Consider the following 21,840-nt stretch of genomic DNA (forward strand, 5'->3'; position numbering starts at 1 on the left):
CTTAGTCGAGTTGAAAGATAGTAAAAATCAGATAAGTCACATAGAGAAAAGAGAGTCTAAAACAAAAGCTTTCAGTCGAGTCAAGTACTTAAACAATTTCAGACCCCAAAGACCTATGACTTTTCAACAACAATCGAGTTTAAAAAATGGTAACACAAATAAGTCAAACAAGAACGAGGAACTTAGTTAAACAAGTACACATTAAACAAACAACTTCAGGATTCAAATGAGACCCAAAAGAAATTAGGGTTTTAACATGCTAACTCAGATAGAAGAATAACATGATCAAAACCATAGCAAAATCAGAAAAACGTTAAAATCAGAGATCTTTGAAAAGAAAATTTAGAGGAAAAACCCTAATCGGAGAAGATGAAGGGTCGTTTTTGAAGAAAGTTGAAAAACTTTTGAGAAAACACTTAAAACACTAAGAGCAAGTACAGATCTAAAGTAGATCTGAAAGCAATCGAAAGATCTTAGAGATTAGGATTTCAGAAAACCCAAAAGAAACGAGAAAGATCACGAAATATAACGATCTAACCAGAAAAGGTCAAGGACCCGCCTCAAAAGGCCATAAATGGCCGGAAAAGGTCGTGGCTGGCCGGAGAAAGGCCATGAACACCAGTCGAGCAAAGACTGGACAAAACTCCTTCGAAGTCTGATCGTGAAACACTAGAACCAAACACATAGAAGCCATGGAAGGCTGGTACAGGTCTCGAATGACCACAGAAGGCCATGGATTAGGGTGTAGATTAATGGCGGCGGCTAGGGTTTGTAGGTGTTGCAGAGAGAGTTTGAGAGGAAGGGGATTCTAAGGCGGCGGATTATATCAAAATGATAGGGTTTGGGGTCATTCAGGGTTAAAAAAGGTAAGGGGGAACGGGAACGGCTGGGATTAAAGGGGTTAGGTGGGTCGGTTTATGGGAATTGGGTTCAAATTAGGCTACAATTGAAACGAAATTGGGCTATTATTTAAATAGCCAAGTTTCCCCTATTTAAAATTAAAAAATAGTAAATTGATTTCTGGAACTAAATTAAAAGGTACTAAAATAATTTATGACATATAATTAACTGTTTAAAAATACTGGAGTTAATTTTTTGTAAATGTAAATGTAATTAAATCCTAGAAGAGGCTAATATTGTAATTATGCAATTTAGCCTTAGAAATACTAAATAGTTTTGTAAAAAAAAAATGCAAAAATTCCCTTAGCTATATTTTAGCATAAATATAAAAGTTCAACAAGTGAATCATCAAAAATAATAATTTTAGAAATAATTATTGGATTTTTATGGGCAAAATAGGGAAATAAATTGATTAAAAAACCTTTAAAAAAAATTGAGGAAAATAATGAAACACTTGGACATACATTATATATGCATACATATGCTATTTTGAAGGTATTTTGCATATTGAAAAAATATATTGGGAAAAATTGGGTATCAACAGCTGCCCCTCTTTACCCTGGAAGGATGAAAGAGTTTTCAGGTAAAGATATGATGGCCAATTTTGACCGAGCGAAACGGTTGGAAGAGGTTTAGGCCGCACCCTGGCTTCTGAGCTGCCTACATATCCGTGGTTTTACTGGAATCAGGCCGTGTGTAGTTCAGGATCCGTCGGCGGAGTATGCCGACGGGTATTTTCCAAGAACGGACGCAATATTTCGGGCTGGTCGAGTGAGTGGCTTACCGGAATGGTTAGGTCTGATGTGGCTCTAGGCACTAGAGCGGGCTCCTGCCGGGACGCCTGTTGCTTGCCGGTTTTACCTGCAAATATGTAATACAAGCATATATTGTGCGTAAATTTAGGCATGATGCAAATTCCCATCGGACCATGAATGTTGTCTTCGGACGGTTAGGATGACGTCCTTAGACCATGACGTCCTGGGCCATGGAGCGCATAATAAAGGATTCGCAGGCCATGAAATGATGCTCTCGGGCTATGAGGATGACACCTCCGAACCATGATGCCTTTGAATAATGATATGCAAAAGGATTAAAGGGGGTCCTCAGGCCATGACACGGTGTTCTCGGGCTATGAAGTTGGTGCCTCTAAATGATGACGCCTTTGGATAATTCGGCGATCTTTCAGCCCATGAGATGCAGTATGTGGCGATCTTTCAGCCCATGAAATATAGTATGTGGCGATCTTTCAGCCGTGTAGATGCAGTATGAGGCGATCTTTCAGCCATGCAGATGTAGTATGAGGCGATCTTTCAGCCATGCAGATGCAGTATGAGGCGATCTTTCAGCCATGCAGATGCAGTATGAGGCGATCTTTCAACCATGCAGATGCAGCATGTGGCGATCTTTCAGCCCATAAAATGCGGTATGTGGCGATCTTTCAGCCGTGCAGATGCTGTATGAGGCGATCTTTCAGCCATGCAGATGCAGTATAAGGCATCTTTCAGCCATGCAGATGCAGTATGAGGCGATCTTTCAGCCATGCAGATGCAGTATAAGGCGATCTTTCAGCCATGCAGATGCAGTATGGGGCGATCTTTCAGCCATGCAGATGCAGTATGAGGCGATCTTTTAGCCATGCAGATGCAGTATGAGGCGATCTTTCAGCCATGCAGATGCAGTATGAGGCGATCTTTTAGCCATGTAGATGCAGTATGAGGCGATCTTTCAGCCATGCAGATGTAGTATGAGGCGATCTTTTAGCCATGTAGTGTGGATGGAGACAGCGTTTAGTCTCGGAAGGCAGAATAATAGCCTTATGCAATGCAGATGCAGATAGAGGTAGAGCTTAACCTCGGAAGGCAGAATGGTAGCCTTATGCAATGCAGATGCAGTAGAGGTAGAGCTTAACCTCGGAAGGCAGAATGGTAGCCTTATGTAATGCATATGCAGATAGAGGTAGAGCTTAACCTCGGAAGGCAGAATAGCCTTATGCAATGCAGATGCAGATAGAGGTAGAGCTTAACCTCGGAAGGCAGAATGGTTGCCTTATGCAATGCAGATGCAGATAGAGGTAGAGCTTAACCTCGGAAGGTAGAATGGTAGCCTTATGCAATGCAGGTGCAGAATGCAAGAAATAAAATGGCAAATGGTAACGGAGCTTTCTTAGCTGATAGCAGATCGCGATATTGTGACTGCTAGGGACATTGTGACGCACGGAATGTCACCGGTGTGTGTGGATAGCAAATGTGGGTAAGTGCAACGGTCTTGAGAGTTGTATTCCTGAACAATGTTTGTATAGTATGTTTGATGATTTCGCAATCCAAGTGCCTGCATCCAAAGAAAAATCGTGAATTTTGTATAAGGGGGGAGGTTAGTTCGTATCCCCGCTGGCTCTGCTTGACCTGTTCGTCTTTGATCTGGTGATACTGTATGTATCATTGGGGTAGCGTTGCTAAACAAGGCAATTTCAATAGTGAACATGCATGATTTCGTAAAAAATATGACATAAGTATATAATTAAGAATAACTTTTTAGATGAACCGATGACTGTGACGTGGTTTAGGACATTGCAACCTCTCTTGCTATGGAATTTTGAGAGTCCTCCTCAAAATTCTGCCCCAGTTTAATGGGTTGATGCTTCTGACTATTGCTTGTGCGACGATTGGTTGAAGTTACTTCGGAATTTTGAGGGTCATCCTCATAATTCTGCCCCAGTTTCCAGTTTCGGGGGAAAATGAAAATTTTATTGAATTGTGACCGAACCCAAAGGGCTGCCTACTTATACCCTCTTAAACGGGAATCAGGTCAGGCGTAGTTCAATTTACATCATGTAGGAAAAACATAAAGATTACGCATAGTAACGCTTGATTGCATCTGAATTGATCGGCTTTGGCCAGACTTCTCCATCCATTTCAGCAAGTATGAGGGCTCCTCCTGTCAGAACCCGGTGAACCATGTATGGGCCCTGCCAGTTGGGGGAGAACTTCCCTTTGGCTTCATCTTGATGCGAAAAAATTTTCATTAACACCAGCTGTCCCGGTGTGAACTGTCTTGGCTTGACTCTTTTGTTGAAGGCTCTGGACATTCTGTTCTGATAGAGTTGACCATGGCAAACTGCGTTCATCCTCTTTCCGTCTATAAGAGCTAGTTGCTCATAATGACTTTTCACCCATTTTGCGTCGTCGAGCTCAGCTTCCTGTATGATCCTTAGGGAAGGAATTTCTACTTCGGCGGGAATGACCGCCTCTGTACCATAAACCAGCATATATGGGGTTGCCCCGGTCGATGTGGGGACTGTGGTGCGATACCCCAATAGAGCAAATGCTAACTTCTCGTGCCATTGTTTATGTTAGACTTGAGACCCTCTTCCACCATACTTCCCATTTTCACGACCTCGTTGAAATTTTTCCCACCGCTGACACCAGATGACCATAATAGGTGGGCTCCAAGGCCTGTAGGAAATAATCAACCATCTCGTTCTCTTTCATTGGAGGATCGACTCTTGCCGCCTGCTCCCTCCACCGAAAACCATACTCTCTGAAGCTTTCTCTGGGCTTCTTCTCAATTTTAGTTAGTGACAGACGGTCCGGGACAATTTCGAGATTGTACTAAAAATGACATGCGAATGCTTGAGCCAGGTCGTCCCAAGTGTACCATCGAGCATGATCCTGTCGTGTGTACCACTCCAAAGCTTCTCCACTTAGACTTTGACTAAAGTAAGCCATCAATAACTCGTCCCTTCCTCCCGCTCCTCTCATCTTGCTGCAGAACCCCCTTAAGTGGGCCACCGGATCACCATGGCCATCATATAGGTCAAACTTGGGCAGCTTGAATCCTGCTGGCAACTGGACATCAGGAAACAGGCACAGGTCCTTGTAAGCTACACTCACTTGTCCTCCGAGCCCCTGCATATTTCGGAATGACTGTTCTAAGCTCTTAACCTTCCGTACCATTTCCTCTTGCTCAAGGTTTTTGGGAGGCTTTTCTTCCTCAGCTGAGAGATCAAGACGAGGAGTGTAAGGGCATGGCTCTGGCGGTTTGAAAGTGTCTTCGGGTGGGTAATACTGGTTATCATAGGTTTGGAACAAAGGTTCGCTAGAAGACTTGTGTAGTGCGACAGGTGGGGGAGCCATGAACACAGGAGTAGTTGGTGGTGGAGGGCATGGAATTTGTTTGGGTAGTGGAGGTGGTGGTGTTTGAGAGGTGGTTCCGTAGTACTGCTGGTAAGTAGGGAAAGCAGGAGATGAGTTCACTGTGGGAGGATCTTGAGGCTGAGCTAGTGGTGGGAGGTAGGTGGGATTAGCAGGATAGGCTGGTGGTGGATGTCCCTTCGACCAGGCCTGGTACATCTCGGCCATTTGTTGCTTCAGTTTATACATCTCCTCTTTCATTGCATTAACGTCCACTACTTCCTCCTCCCTAGATGGGTCGACAATGCTTACTTCCAATTCCTGGTTGACCATGTTTGACTTATCCTTAGAGCGGGTGTTGTAGGGATGGGTTGCCAGAATGCCAGTCAACTTAACCACCTGCCTGGACTCATCAACAACAACTTTGTTAGCGGTTAGGGCATTAACATATTGATAACCGCACATTGAGGAGTGAGTGCACCTAAGCAGTTAACCCTTTCTATTATGCCTTTGCTCAGTCGCATGCGTCATCCCGTCTTTCTGTTTTCTTTATTTGCCAATTGCAAACTTTCTCTTCTCTTTTCTCTTTCTTCTTTTTCTTTTCTTTCTTTTCACTCTTACCTTGGTTTTCCTTGTTCCTATTCGCTCCTTTCCTCAAAATTATTTTTTCCCGCTCTTTGCTTTCCTTTGCTCCCTTTTTATTTTCTCTTATTTGCTTTTGTTTAGTTTCCTATTTTCTTCTTTGTTTTTCTTTCCCTCTTTTGTTTTTCTTTCCTTTCTTGTTTTTCAACTTTTACTTAGTTATGGTCGAATCCTATGGAGATTGCCTACGTATCACGACCCCGCGTGAATCAGACCAAGCGTAGTTCTTGCGACGAATAGTGTAAAGTAGAAATAAAATATTTTTTTGGGAATTTCAATTTTATTGATAGCAAATACGTCTATTACAAAGACTCGAAACTGACAGATTAAATAACTAACAGACTCCAATGCAGAAAAGAACTACAGACTCCACCATCCCTATTCTAGTTCAAACAAAAATACAGACTCAATCAACTAACTGACTTTTAATGAAAAGGAAATACAGACGCCAGCAGAAACGGAAATACAGACTCAAATAACAAACTCTAGTAGACTCAAAAGACAATCATGAATACATTAAAGCTCCTGGTGCCTGCGGGACATCGTTCGGTCTCGCCGCGGGCCTATATGCAAGTTCCCGTTAAAGTCTGTCCAGGTCACTCATTATCTGCTTCAAAAATATCATCACTGATGCAAAGAAAGTGGTACGGGTCATGTTCTCGCACATTTGGTATTTCCTAGTAATAGAATGAGCAACGGTTAAGATTCTCTCTCTGATTCTGCCTTTTTCTTGAAGCAACCGCCCTATCTATTGGGTCCTAGCCTCCAAAGTTTGCTCGGCTGCCTGGTTTTGTTCCTGGAGTTGTTGCAAGTCCATTTCTAACTGTGCCAATGCCATGTAACAATGCTCTCTTTCAACTTTGAATTCTTTTGCCTGTTTGATCATTCTGTTCTTTGTAGCAATGACCTTTTTCTTTAATCCTGTAACCTCATTATTGTATTCTTCTTTCAACTGCTTAACCATGCGGGCCCGTTCTTCCGCGTTTTTAGCCAATTGTTTCTGAACCACAGCTAATTCCTTTTCTGCTTTGTTGAGGTCAAAACTGTAGTCATTCACTTTTTGCCTTAGATTTTCTATAAGCTTTGTATCTTTGGCACTTCTGACGGGATTTTCGGCTGCTAACTTCATCTTTTGGATTTGGGCTCGTAAGGCTTCATTCTCTTTGGCCATTTTCTTTCTCTCACCTTCGTCAGCCGCGACTTGCACGCTATTTTCAAACTGGAGGTCTTGGACCTATTTTTCCAATGCTCCTATGCGGGCCCTGTATTCATTTTCTTTAGCTATCCAAGCCCACTATTCTTGCGATGATTCGGCAAACTCCCGGATGTGAGGTCTTTTAGCTGGCCTTTCATGCTCATATTCTCTCCTATACCAAGCAAGGTATCCTAGCGACACTTTGCCTTTGGCCCGATCCTGTACGCAAGTACCCGCTTTTAAGTATTGGCATTCATTCCAGATCTGGCGGACTCTCGCTTCAGGGAATTGTCCGTCAAGGCTAATTTTGACTACCTGAGCACTAAGATCGCCGTCTTTTGGCACTATTTGGCACCTCCCGAGTTGCCTTAAAACCCGATACGGGGCAAAGGGCTGGATGCTCTTATGACCCATCAAAAGGAAGTGCGGCCCCGTTGCTGGCATATATATAATTTCATCGACAGGCAACCATCCAAATGTCCACTCTATTTGACTAGCAATGAGGGACCGAAAGTATGAAGTCTAGCCCGTGAATCCCTCGGGCAAGCTGATCATCTTAATCCTTGTGTAAAACTCCTCTATACATGTCTTCTTTGTAGACCCATAACTCAGGAACTGAGGACGATGGCACAAGTGTTCGGTCATCCACATTTGCAACAATAAATTGCACCCCTCGAAGAAGTCTCCCCCGGCTTTGCAGGCTGTAAGAGCGCGGAAGATTTCGGCTAATATCATGGGCGCAAGAGTGCTTTTGGCTTGAGTGAGTAGAGTGCTGACGACCCCGGCTATTTTTATGTCAATGTTTCCGTCTTTCCTGGGAAATACCACAAGCCCCAAAAAGACCACCATAAAAGCAAAACGTCTATGCTCCTCCCATTTTTGGCGGTTCCCTTTGCTACATATCTTGTTTTCCAGGTTGTTGAAACCTCCTATATGGCCATATCTGTGATATATGAATTGTGGCGTACAAAAGCCATTTGCCAAATCTGCATTGTGGACCGTCCTGCTTATTTTTAGCGAGTCTAAAAATCTGTGCACAGCCACAGGTCTCGGGGCCACCAAGTACTTATGCCTTAAAAGGAACCTCATCTTTTTCGATGTAGCTGGATATTTCCTCTAGTGTCGGGGTCAACTCAAAATCCGAGAAATGGAAGACGTTATGTGCCGGGTCCCAACAGGTGACCAATGCTCTGATGATGTCTCCCCGAGGCACAATCTCCAACAAACCGGTAAACTCTTTCAAATATTTTTTGACCTCATCTTGCCCTTCTCTTCCTAGGTCGTTCCACCACAGACGCAACTCCAAAGGGACTTTATGCATGATTCAAAAAGGTTCATTTTGAGTCGTGCTCATCCTGCACATTTATTAAGGTGATTTAATCACTTATTTGACCTATCAATGCAAAATGACACTATTTTTTTGTTCAAATTTCCGATTTAAACAAATGGCCGGTTTTGCAGTTACGGCCTTTCAGAACTTCAAGGAGAAGATTTTAAGGCTGTGCCTGCCAACCGTTGAAACTGACTCAGGGTGGCTGTTCTTGCAAAAGCAGCCTTCCGGCGCCCTTTTGGGGACATTTGGCTTATTTTAAACAAAAAAGGTGGTACCCGACTTATTCATGACGAAATTAAAAAATTTGGCATTTCTGGCTACTTTTGAAAAAAAAAAAAGGAAGTTGGACCCGATGAGGGTTGCCTACGTATCTCACATCCGGTGAGAATCAAACCTGCGTAGTTCGGGCAAATAAACCTAACTATTTTTGAAAACAAGACTCATTTTTATGTTTTTGTTGGCACTTTTTCTGAAAGCAAAATTCTTTTTTATATTTTCTTTTTCAGTGGAAAATAAACAAATTAATTTGAAAATAAAACTCTTTTTGGTTTTACTTTTCCATTGGCAAACAAAACAAACTAACAAAAAAACTTTTCTTATTTTTCTTTCATTTTTCTCAAAAATCCGGCAGCAATTCGGCACTACTTGGACATTGGTTTTTCTAATATAGGTAATTAACTCTCTACACTGCTATCTTCTCTTTTTCTCTTTTTCGTTTTCAATTTTTCCCAGATATTCAAAGCCGGTCAGCATGCGAGTCCAAAACAAATAAATGCACAAGTAGGATGCATCAGGATGGTCCATTATTCCGGGTACACCTGTCCTAGACGGACCCAATCCCTGTGTTGAGTCCCCTAAGTCAAAATGCATGTGATGCAAATAAGCGTTCCTACTAGGGATCCGGCATGAGGTCAAGTTATTCTAGGTTCAAAACCTGGGTATAGGTTCTAGACTGTGTACCCGAGCGGACAACTCGAGTCGAGGAGGGGGCTACATACCGGGGACCCACGGGATCGTCCGGCTTAGTTACTTGTCCGGCCTCTTTCTTGTTTCAAGGTATGACACTAACAGAATAGGGAGTCTCAACCAGTAAGCACATCCCCGGAGGTGAGAAGAGAAGGGTTTCGGCACAGTTTATATATACAGTTCACATAATTTCAAAGCGGTAAAGCATGTAGCACATTTAGCAGGAAACATGTAGGAAAATCAGATAAAGCCAAACATAACAATTATTCTAAGCTCGAATTCTTAAACCCTGAACCAAAGTTCTGGGTTTATGTTCCCCAGCAGAGTCGCCAGAGCTGTCACACCTCCTTTTTCACTACACCCGCAAGGGCGTAAAGGAGTTTTTCCAACTTGAAGTGACAATCGAAACGGGATTATTATTAAAGATTCAGAGTCGCCACTTGGGAGATTTATGGTGTCCCAAGTCACCGGTTGAATCCCGAATCGAGGAAAAGAATGACTCTGTTTAACAGTCCGCGAACCAGAAATCCGAGTAAGGAATTCTGTTAACCCGGGAGAAGGTGTTAGGCATTCCCGAGTTCCGTGGTTCTAGCACGGTCGCTCAACTGTCATATTTGGCTTATTTATTTGATTTTAATACATGTTTTGACCTATGTATTTTTTAACTTTGAACCGCTTTATTATTATTATTATTATTTCTTAACGAATTGCAACGTCGTGAAAACACGTCTCGAACCACGTCACATAAATGCACCCGCGATTTTTGACACATTTCGACTTTGTTGAGATTTGGATTTGGGTCCCATAAATGTGCACCCGTATTTAGGAAGGTAAATTTGTTTAAAGTGCGTGCCTAAAGAGACTATCGCGTTATTATCTTTGGGGAAAGCCGTGAAATTCTCTAAACGGCCCATCCCGGAGTCTAAGTATTTATGTAAACATTTATCGAGGGCCCCGCAATTTGTGTGCTTTGTTTGGCGAGGCTCATCTCATTTTTATTCAAAGGCTGACCCTAAAGCGACTATGATTTTTCTAATTATTTTGTCTCTAAAAACACAAGAAAAAGTCCTAAATAATTTGTTATTGGGCTGAGGTAAACCAGGCATTGGCCCAGGTCCAAATGTGAAGAAAGTGAGCTCTGAACCTGGGCCCGCGCAACAGATAGCCTGAGGCCCAAATGCCTGGAATAAGCTGTTATATCCCTGACCCTTTAAACTCAATTGAACCACAATTTAATTAAACAAAGGTTTGCTGGAATTACTTCAAATTACTCTAGATGTGTTCCAACAGTTGGCAATCACGGAAAAATAATACTCACGCACTCGACTACTGAAGCAATGATCCCTCACGAACTCTAACTGGACCAAATTCGAACAGGTTAACTAACTCAAGCCAGTCCAATTAATGATGCATAATTCAATTCAAGTAAACTATTGATTTGAACCATTAACCTAAAGTTATTAATCTGTTTACCTGCTACTGAATTACTGGAGGTTACTAAAGGCACAACACTGAGAAAATTGAGTTCTAACAAAGTATTCATGAAGGAATCTACTGGTATCAACTACTGCAACACAAGGCTATTTGAGACATTGTTTCTCGACTTGAAATCATAATTTACATAGATATCATATATTGATCTAGCATTCTCCTGTGAATCCAAACCAATTCTAATTTTCTACTTATCAATGAAATATGAAACTAGGACCAACAGTATACCATACTAAACTAGGGCTAGACAATCACAGGTTTGACAGTCCAAAGTTCAATTTATACAGTCCAATTTTTAGTTCCACTATGTATACAAGAGTATCAATATACTACTAACCAAATCACAAAAAATCATCTAAACATACAGAATTGTTAAAATAACAAAGCAATCAGAATTCCGGGTTTCAACTTCACTTCACGTTTTCAACAGGAGATGCTACATCAAATTAGTCTCGAAGTGTACCTGGATTCGAATGATAAAACAGATGAGAAGGAGGAATAGATCAGCAGCAGTAACAACAATCCTCAGCAGCAGTTTAGGAACGATTTTAAACCAAAATACTTCACAAAGCCCAGGAATACATCACAGAAACCAGCACCCAATAAATTGACCCAAAACTGACTTGATTGAACTCAAAACCCACTCGAAATCAAACCAGGACTACTTCTGAACTTCAGCTACCAGAAATTGAGCTAAGAAATGCAAATCAACCACTAAAACTTGAATTAACCTAAGAAATTGAATAAAATAGTATTTTTGGATTTTTCTGTAATTTCTGTTGTTTTTGGCTTTTTGAATTTTGAAATTTCTGATTTCAGATCTGGAAAACTGAAAGAATACTTTGGGGGGGGGGGTAGGGGAACTTTTGGAGCTCCCAAACTTGCAAATGAAGGCAAGGGCATGCCATTTTATAGGCACAAATGAGGGCCAGCCTCAGGTTTTCTATATTCCTTTCTAGTCCCTCCTTTGTTCAGATTAGTCCTCTAGTTCTTGACTTGTGTCTCAAGTTAACATACTTAGTTTTCTATAATTCCAAATTGGACCCCATTCTAGAGTGTTCTAGATCTTTTCATTCAGTTATTCAAAGATTCCCTTGCCCCCAAATACCTAAGCTACCCTTCAATGCCCTATTATTCACCCTGAACCTATGGATCGATTTAAAACAAAACTCAGTCTACACTATGGGCCTAGATACTATAGCCCAATTTCACAATTTCAAGTCATCAATCAAACGAGCCTTATCTGAATGGGCTATCTGAGCCAACACAAAACAGAGTAGAAGAAGTCTAAAACAAAAATCAAAATTCTCTGACTCCAAACTATTTAATTATTGATCAGTATTAAATGACAGGATTAAAGAATAAACAACAAACAATTACTACCAGTTTGGTCAAACAGAAAGGAAAAAAAAAAATAAGAAGAATATCAGAAGAAGAAATAAAATGAATGAAAGAGAGAAAGACTTACCACCTTGACACAAAAACCCTAGTTCCTAACCTAAACGCAACCTGACAACAACCGTCTATTCCCCGTCGAGAGACGTGCAAACGATGTGTCCGGACGCGGGAAAGGACCTTGTACGAAGAACTCTGGCCTTGGCTTCGAGGGCTCGAACTTTATATTTGGCGTTTGAGCAATTCAACGAAGATTTAAAGGTGATGGACTGACATTTTGAGGTGAGGAGGACGAAAGGACTCGAGAATGTCAGTTTAAGGTCGTTTGGCAATGGCGCCGCCATGGGAGAAAACGCGGGCGGCGGCTAGGGTTTTGAAGATTCGAGGGATTCTGGTAGTGTTTGAGTGAAACGGATGGTAGCATGGGTATGAGGAGAAGGAGGACAAGCGGTGGTGTGATTTTGGTTAGGTTTGGTTGTCCTCCGCCGCCGTGGGCGATTTCCGGCGGTGGAATTAGGGTGGAGGAAGGCGGCGTTACAGGAGGAGGTGTAAGAGGAGGGTGCGAGATGTTTTTTAGGGTTTGGGTGGTTTTGGACAATTTTATTAAATATGCCAAGCGAATTTGGACCGTTGGATTGTGAGCCATGGACGGTCAAGATCAACAATCAACCAAACGACGTCGTTTTTTTTTAAAAAAAAGGGGGGGGGGGCAGGCCGGGTCTGGGGATTGGGCTGTGGACTGGGGTGGTTTTTAATTGGTTTGGGCTGGGCAAGATGGCCCAATTTTTGGTCTTCCTATTAAGACATCTCTTTTTTAATTTATTTTCTTTTGTTTTCTCCTTTTATTCTCTTTTATTTATTTTTGTATTTCATTTTGTATTTTCCTGATTTTATAAAAATGCAAAAATTAAACCTAATTTATTTCTAAAACTAAGAAAATTAATTCCTACAAAATTGATTAAATCCTATTTAAAAGTAGACTCAACAATTAACAATTAAAAATGCAAAAGTGGACTATTTTTGTTATTTTCTTCATATTTGTTCTAAAACAACTTAATCACTAATTAATCCTAAAATATGAAATTAAATCCTAAATGCAAATGTCAAGCGTATTTTTGTTATAATTTTCATATGAATTAAAATGCACAAATAAAATGCAAACAATTAACAAAAATAACACAAAATTCACAAAAGTGTAAAATAATGAGAAAGATTATGTTGTTTGAATTTTTGGGAATAATTCATATATAGGGCAAAAATCACGTGCTCACACCTTTCATTAGGTCGCTGTTGAGATTGAGCCATTATTAGTGATGATCGACTCTGGGATACCGAATCGACAAACAATGCGGTCGCGGACGAAGTCTGCCACGACTTTTTTAGTTACTGCTCTGTAAGATGCTGCTTCGACCCACTTGGTGAAATAGTCGATCTCTACTAGGATAAACCTGTGTCCGTTGGAAGCAGCAGGCTCGACTGGTCCAATAATGTCCATTCCCCAGGCGGCGAACGGCCATGGTGAGCTTGTTGTGTGGAGCTCTCTCGGAGGCACTTTTATCATGTCTGCATGAATCTGACAACGATGGTATTTTCGGACATACTGGATGCAATCCGTTTCCATAGTCATCCAAAAGTAACCAGCTCAGAGTATCTTCTTTGCTAAGACAAAACCATTCATATGCGGACCGCAGGTCCTAGCATGAATTTCCTCTAGTAGCTTGGATGCTTCCTTTGTGTCGACACACCTTAGTAATCCCAAATCAGGAGTCCTCCTATATTGGATTCCTCCGCTGTGAAAGAAGTTGTTAGACAATCTCCGAAGTGTGCGCTTCTGAGTATGATTGGCAGGCTCCGGATACTCTCCCTTTGTCAAATATTCCTTGATATCATGGAACCAAGGTTTTCCGTCTGCCTCATCTTCAACATGGGCACAGTAAGCCGATTGATTATGAATTTTCACCGGAATAGGATCAATGAAATTCTTATCGGGATGCTGTATCATGGATGACAGGGTAGCCAATGCATCGATGAATTCGTTCTGGATTCTGGGAACATGTCGGAATTCTGTCTTCGTGAACCTCTTTCTCAATTCCTGTACATGATGCAGATACGGGAGTATCTTGGAGTTCTTGGTTGCCCATTCTTCTCGTACCTGATGTATAAGTAAGTCTGAATCTCTAATTACTAGCAGCTCTTGAATGTTCATGTCAATAGCCATTTTAATCCCCAAGATGCAAGCTTCGTATTCGGCCATATTGTTGGTGCAGGGAAACCTGAGCTTGGCGGACACTAGATAATGCTGACCGGTTTCTGATACCAAGACTGCTCCTATGCGAACTCCTTTGAAGTTTGCTGCTCCATCGAAGAACATTCTCCAACCATCATAGGACTCTACAATATCTTCTCCTACGAATGATACCTCTTCATCAGGAAAATACGTTTTCAGGGGTTCGTATTCTCCATCCACGGGATTCTCAGCGAGGTAATCTGCCAGTGCTTGTCCCTTGACCGCTTTCTGAGTTACGTAGACAATGTCGAACTCACTCAACAGGATTTGCCACTTGGCTAGCTTTCCAGTGGGCATGGTCTTCTGAAAGATGTAGTTCAAAGGGTCCATCCTTGATATGAGATATGTGGTATAGGCGCAAAAGTAATGCCTCAGCTTCTGAGCTACCCAAGTCAAAGCACAATAGGTGTGCTCTAACAGAGAATACCGGGCCTCGTACGGGGTGAACTTCTTACTGAGATATTAGATGGCCTGCTCCTACCTCCCCGTCTCATCATGTTGCCCTAGAACGCAACCGAAAGCTCCATCCAACACTGCAAGGTAGAGTAATAAGGGTCTACCTGGCTCGGGCGGGACTAAGACTGGTGCTGTTGTCAAGCACTCCTTGATTCTGTCGAAGGCCTTTTGGAAGTCATCGGTCCATTTGGTAGCGGCGTCCTTCTTCAACATTTTAAAGATTGGCTCGCAGATAACTGTAGACTGTGCTATGAATCGACTGATGTAGTTGAGTCTTCCCAAGAAACTCATCACGTCCTTCTTGTTCTTTGGCGGTGGTAGTTCTTAAATGGCTTTGACTTTTGATGGATCCAGTTCTATTCCTCGGCGACTCACAATAAACCCAAGCAACTTCCCGGCAGGAACCCCAAATGCACATTTTGTGGGGTTATTTCAGGTTGTACCTCCGTAATCTGTTGAAAAACTTCCTCAGATCTTTTATGTGGTCACCGGCTTTCTTGGATTTGATGATAACGTCATCCACATATACCTCTATCTCCTTGTGTATCATATCATGGAAAATGGTAGTCATGGACCTCATGTAGGTAGCCCCTGCATTCTTCAGGCCGAATGGCATTATCTTGTAACAATACATTCCCCATGGCGTAATGAAAGCCGTTTTCTCAGCATGTTCTTCATCCATCCAGATCTGATGATAACCAGCGAAACAATCCACGAATGACTGTAGCTCATGCTTGGCGCAATTGTCAATCAGGATGTGTATATTCGGCAAAGGGAAGTCGTCTTTCGGACTAGCTCGGTTGAGATCCCGGTAGTCGATACAGACTCTGACCTTCCCGTCCTTCTTTGGCACTGGCACGATGTTGGCTAACCATGTCGGGTATTCTACTACCCTGAGAACCTTAGCTTTGACTTGCTTAGTTACTTCTTGATTTTCAAACTCATGTCGGTCTTGAGCTTTCTGAGCGTTTGCTTTACCGGAGGACACATTGGGTCGATTGGTAGTTTGTGAGCTACAATAGACGTACTCAGATCGGTCATGTCATCATATGACCAGGTGAATATGTCTTCATATTCCCTTAGAAATTTTGTGTATTCCTTCTTTTCTGATGGCGATAAGTGAACGCTAATTCGTGTTTCCTTGATGTTTTCTGCATCTCCCAGGTTAACAATTTCGGTTTCGTCCAGGTTGGACTTAGGTCTGTTCTCAAAGTTCTCAACTTCTTTGACAATCTCATCCGGTATGTCATCTTCCTCTAAATCAATGTCTGTTTGTTGCGTTGTCTCATTGCATGTCACAGTCATTGGTTCATCAAGATAAGTAATATTAATGCTGTATATGTAAAGTAATGAGAGAAAAATAATAATGAGTGTTGATTCATAAGAAAAGTCGAAATGCTTTGATAAATTTCATAATTGTTTTGAACATTGAAGATCTTATTGCGGGAATTAAAATGCGAAAAGAAAATCATCTAGTACAAAAAATAGTGCATGATGCTTGTTTTAGCCTTGCTACCCCGAGGCTCGCCGGGCTCTGGTTGTCCTGATAGTCCAGTTATTGAGGCATGCTCCTCTGTTTACAACCTGTATGGAAGGGCCTTCCTCCCCCTCCTCCTCAAGAATAACACAGTAATCCATCGTTGTCCTCTAAAAATAAGTTTTTCACTGCTGTGAGCGCTTCTTCTTCGTCCGTTCCATAGACGACGTCAGCCTGTTGGAAAGTCTGCTCCAAATGCGGTATCGGCTGCTCTAGTGGGTTGTAAGGACCGCGCCATGGTGGCGACCAGTTGTTGAACTCTTCCCAGGTGTATTCGTACCCCAAGCCGAAAGTGGTGCCATGTTTCTTGAGTGTTATGGGTTTAGCGATTCCTTGGAGGTTTTTGCCGAAACCTTTGCCAGGCTCGTACCCACCAATTCAATATATTCTCGATCTTGTTATCCCACAATTTTTCTTTGTCGACAGCATTGACCCGCTCGATGTGGTGGTAGGTTTCTCCGCCTAGCTTTCTTCTCCCTCCGATCGCTGGAATGGTCTGGCGACTGTATATGGGGTTGTTACCGTCGCCGTGAATGATCACCTCCTGGTGATTCCATTCGAACTTTACTGCCTGGTACAGTGTTGATGCTACGACCCCGACAACGTGAATCCATGGCCGTCCTAGCAGCAAGTTGTAGGATGCGGGCACATCTATTACTTGAAAATCGACCTCGAACCAGGTTGGTCCCATTTGCAGACACAGGCTAATCTTACTGATGGTGGACCTCTGAGACCCATCAAAGGCTTTCACATTGATTGATCCTTCTTTTATCTCATGTAGCCCTTTGCCCAACTTCTTGAGTGTCACCAGCGGACATATGTTAAGGCTGGAACCACCGTCGACTAGGATCCTGGTGATGAAATAGTCCTCGTATTGCACGGTGACGTGCAGGGCTTTGTTGTGACCCAGCCCTTCAGGTGGCAGCTCGTCCTCATAGAAGGTGATTTTATGGCTTTCTAATACCTGTCCCACCATATTAGCCATTTCCCCGCCAGTGATGTTGCTTGGCACGTAGGCTTCACTCAGCACCTTCAACAGAGCAATTTTGTGTGTCTTAGAATTCTGCAGCAGGGAGAGGATGGATATCTGTGCTGGTGTTTTGTTTAGTCGGCCGATGACCGAATACTCTTTGGCCTGTATTTTTCTCCAAAGGTCGTCTGGACCTGTCTCAATGATGGGTGGCCGGTTGGAGGCCTGCTTGCTGGACTCAGCTAGGTATTCAGGGGTATAGACTCTCCCAGTTCTTGTCATACCCTGTGCTGCAACAGTCTCTTCGAACCTGACCTTGCCTTTTCTCCTAGCCTCGGCTATGTAATCCCAGGGTATAGCTTTCGTATGGAATGACGGCATGGTGGACATCGCCACTGGGATCGGTGCGGCCACCTTTACTTCGAATGGGACATGTTCTTTGGGTGGCAAAACCGCAACTTCGAATGGTGCTGGTGCCTTTGCTGATGACGCTGCTTCGAACTCAAGAGGGATAAACACATCTACCTCAGTGACCTCAGATGGTTGGATCTGGACTATGATGGGGTTGAGAGTAACTGCTGGTTTCTTTGGATCATCGCCTTCTGCGATCAGCCCGATGGATCCCTCGGGACCCCAATCATCCTCCACTTCAATCATATGATACCCCCCGCCTTTATGGTCTGGTAGAGGGTTGTTGCAGACATTTGGAGCGGGTTCCTTTGCCACAATAATCTTATTATCGATCAGAGACTGGATCTTGTCTTTCAAAGAACGACATTCGTCGATGGTGTGCCCTTTCATGCCGGAGTGGTATGCACAGGATTTGTTTGGGTTAACCCACTGAGAAGGGTTCTCAGGAGCGGTAGCAGGGATGAGGGTGACATAACCAGCGACTTTGAGTCTCTCGTACAACTGGTCAATAGGTTCAGCGATGGCTGTATATTATTTGGGGGGCCTACGATCAAAATTTGGTCGGGGTGTAGGGAAGTTCTGACGTGCAGGAGGTGATTGATAGTGGGATGGTTGAGCATTGTAAGTTTGGTAGACATGGGCGGTTGGGAATATCTGGGCGAAATAGGCTGATATATGGGAGGCAGAGGTGATTGATAAGTGGGCGGTGAGGGTGCTTGGTAGTTCGGAGTGGGCTGATATGTAAGTGGAGGTGTTGGGTAAGTTTGGTATTTGATAGGAAATTTGGTCCTTTGTGCAACCATCACGGCTCCTACGTCCCTCTTCTTGGACACACCACCAGACTGCAAGGCCTTATTTGTAGCTTGTAAGGCCTCGAAGTTTGTAACCATACCGCTTTTGAGACCCTCTTCAATCCTTTCACCCAGTTTGATAATGTCGGAAAATTTGTGGCCCTCGATCATCATTAGTCGTTTGTAGTATTGCGGGTCTTGGTCCTGGACAAAGAATTTGTTCATCTATTCCTCCTCTAAGGCAGGTCTGACCTTAGCAGCTTCGGACCTCCAGCGATTATCATACTCGCGAAATGTTTCTGTAGGCTTCTTCTTTAGATTCTAAATATAGAACACATCCGACGCATTCTCTGTGTTAAACCTGAACCTGTCCATAAAGTCGGAAGCCATGCCTACCCAGCTTGACCACTTCTTTGGATCTTGGATGATGTACCAAGACATCGCATCTCCTTTCGGACTCCTCATGAACAGCTTCATGCGGATTCTCTCGTCTTTCCCTACTCCAACCAGCTTGTCACAATACGTCCTCAAATGGACCCTTGGATCGCCTGTACCATCAAACATTTCGAACTTTGTACCCCTCGGGCAGTTCGACATCGGGCTGTATGCAAAGATCTTCATAGTTCAGCCCCTCAATTCCCTTGTTTCCTTCAATGCCCTGAATCCGGCTAGTCAATTTCTTAAGTTCCTCAGCCAGGTTCCTGATGAGCAAGTCTTTATCATTAGACTCGAGTGTGCTTGAGATGGGTTGGGTGGAGTGTGGCATGGTCTCCATGTAGATGGGGGTGTTATGGTGGGTGTGGAAGTGGTCATTTGTGGAGTTTTGGAGTTCTGGAATGAGTAACGGGGTGTTGTTTGAGGTATGGCAGGTGTTGCATTGGGTCTTTGGTGGAATAGTATGAGGAGCGGGATAATTCTGTTGCTTCGGGATGTTTTGAGGTGGTGTATGGGTTTTGAGTATTGGGAAAGGTGATATCCGGGGTGCTGAGGGAAAATGACAAGCTTGCCAGATTCCGAACCTGGTCGAGCTCTTCCTGGAATTTCAGCAATTTCTGTTCAAGTTGGGATACATTTTCCTTAGGAACCTGAGTACCATGACCATTAGTGGCCTCTACCCGTTCAGTTGAATTCTCCTTTCTGACGTTGTTCAAATCTTCCATCTTGCCTTTGTTCTTATTTTTGACAGGACTAAGAGGAAGAGTGGGTGGAGGGCCCCTGGATAGGATGATGTTGCCAGAGTGCATGAACTAACCTTTGGGGAGGGGAATAACAAAAGATAAAACAAAAGGTAACCAAGTTAGTGAGGATTATAGGAAGTATTGCAATATTTAAACACATAGTGCAGGAATTTAAATCGTGTCCTAATTTGGGGACCTCTGTGTGCCCGAGGTAGGCCTAGCGACAAGTTGATTTGGAGAACTTAGAATGCTAAATGCTTCATTTTATTGATAAAAAATAGACGAATCCCAAACGACACTAAATAAGCAAGAAATAAAATCACTAATGGCCATCGGCCTTATTACATTTTATAAAGCGAAAAGATAAACTCCTATCTATTTGGTCCTAGAAGGACCCTCCCCAGATTCGACATCCTTTGCTCCGTCGAACAGCTTCCCCAACTCGCGAAGTCCCAGCGATAGGCAGGCCCTGGCTAGATATCCGCCTTCGGTTCCTTCAACATTTTAGCAATCTTCGACCCTCTTGAGAAACTTTCTCTCTAACTCCACTATGCCTCGCTCCAAGTATCCCAGTCGCTTGTTGGCACTGACAGCCATGTCCTTCCATTCCTCATTAGCTTCTGGTTAGATTCTTGTATCTCGCGGTGCTCGCTTTCGTACTCCTGGATTCTGTTGTGCAATTGGTTGTATTTGACCTGTGCCTCGGCCCTTTCATCTATAATCCTGTGACCTCGAGCAAACCCTGGCAGGCCCAGACCATCATGACTGTCTTCCAACCAACCTGAGTAGAAAGGAGCTCAACCAGCATGATACCTGTCTGGCTCGATGGTATCTCTCCCCATTATGATCTTACAGTGCCACATATGCTGAGCTTGGCATTTGTAAGGACTATCATCCTCTTGAAGTCAGCTCGGAAATGACTCATCTTGTCGACCCTGGGTATAACCTGCTTCCTACCAGCTTGCCTCATAACCCGAAGCGGGACGTAAGGGTGTGTCCCCCTGAGACCAATCAGTATCAGGAAAGGTGCGTCTCTTGATCGGGCGATGAAATCCTCCGTTGGAAATCATTCGAACATCCACTGAATTTGCTCCTCAGTCAAATCATCAAATAGCTCAACCCATCCTTTAGCATCATCTGGCTGAGCGAACATGTCGGGGATGTAATTCATTCGCTTTGGGTGATGGAAAGCGATGTGATCATCCCAATCCCTATGCCGGATTTCTTGTCGATATTCGCCTCTTTGGAGATGTTCCATGAGCCAGAGTTGGAGTAATAGATTGCAACCTTCAAAAATTTTTGCTCCTCGCTGACACTTCTCTAAGGCTCGGTATATGTCTGCAATAATCATGGGTACGATGCTGAACGCCTGCCCATCAATCCCTTCCATTAGGGTTTTGGTTACCATAGCCAGCCTAGTATGAATTCTGCCTTCCTTTGTCGGGAATACAATCAGACCCAGGAAGCAGAATATAAAGACGAAAACTCTGCGATGGATGTGTCCCGAAGATGTGATGGCAAACTCGCCGGAGTAGGTACGGTAAGATTTGTTGTGACCGTACCTTTCATACAAGTAATCAAAAGGAATGTATGAATCCTTCAAGCATGTTAATTCTGGATTCTTCTTCAAACCCATCATTTTAGGGAAGCCCCTACCTTTGCAGTTCTCAGGCATTAGCAAACCCAGAGTTTCCTATACTAGACCGGCCAATCCTCCAATCTCCTCTAGCAAGAGTGTCATTTCAATGTTTCCAAAGCGGAACACAGCCCTTTCACAATCCCAAAACAGTGTGGCAGCTTCTATGATCTTGTTATTGGGTTGGATCTCCAGGAGGGAAGGTAGATTTCCTAGATATTTCTGGACGAGAGTTTGATTACCAGAGTGAAGATCTTTCCACCAGCTTAGCAGTCTTGGGTGGATGTTGGTGACCATGCCGAATCTGGGGATTTCGTGCCTCATTATCTGCAAAACAGAAGGGTTAGACCCTACCCCCACCAGACTCGACTATTTAACATCAACAATTAGCATGAAGCATTTAGTTCTCCAAATAAATGCACAAAACGTGATGATGTCCGTTTGGGTTTAGGGCAGCCCAGTGGACTTTTGGACAAGGCTATCATAAAGGATCATTATGTGGACAACACAACTGACCCGGCT

Source organism: Nicotiana attenuata, chromosome 10 (assembly GCF_001879085.1).
Source record: "Nicotiana attenuata strain UT chromosome 10, NIATTr2, whole genome shotgun sequence".
In the NCBI taxonomy this organism is placed as follows: domain Eukaryota; kingdom Viridiplantae; phylum Streptophyta; class Magnoliopsida; order Solanales; family Solanaceae; genus Nicotiana; species Nicotiana attenuata.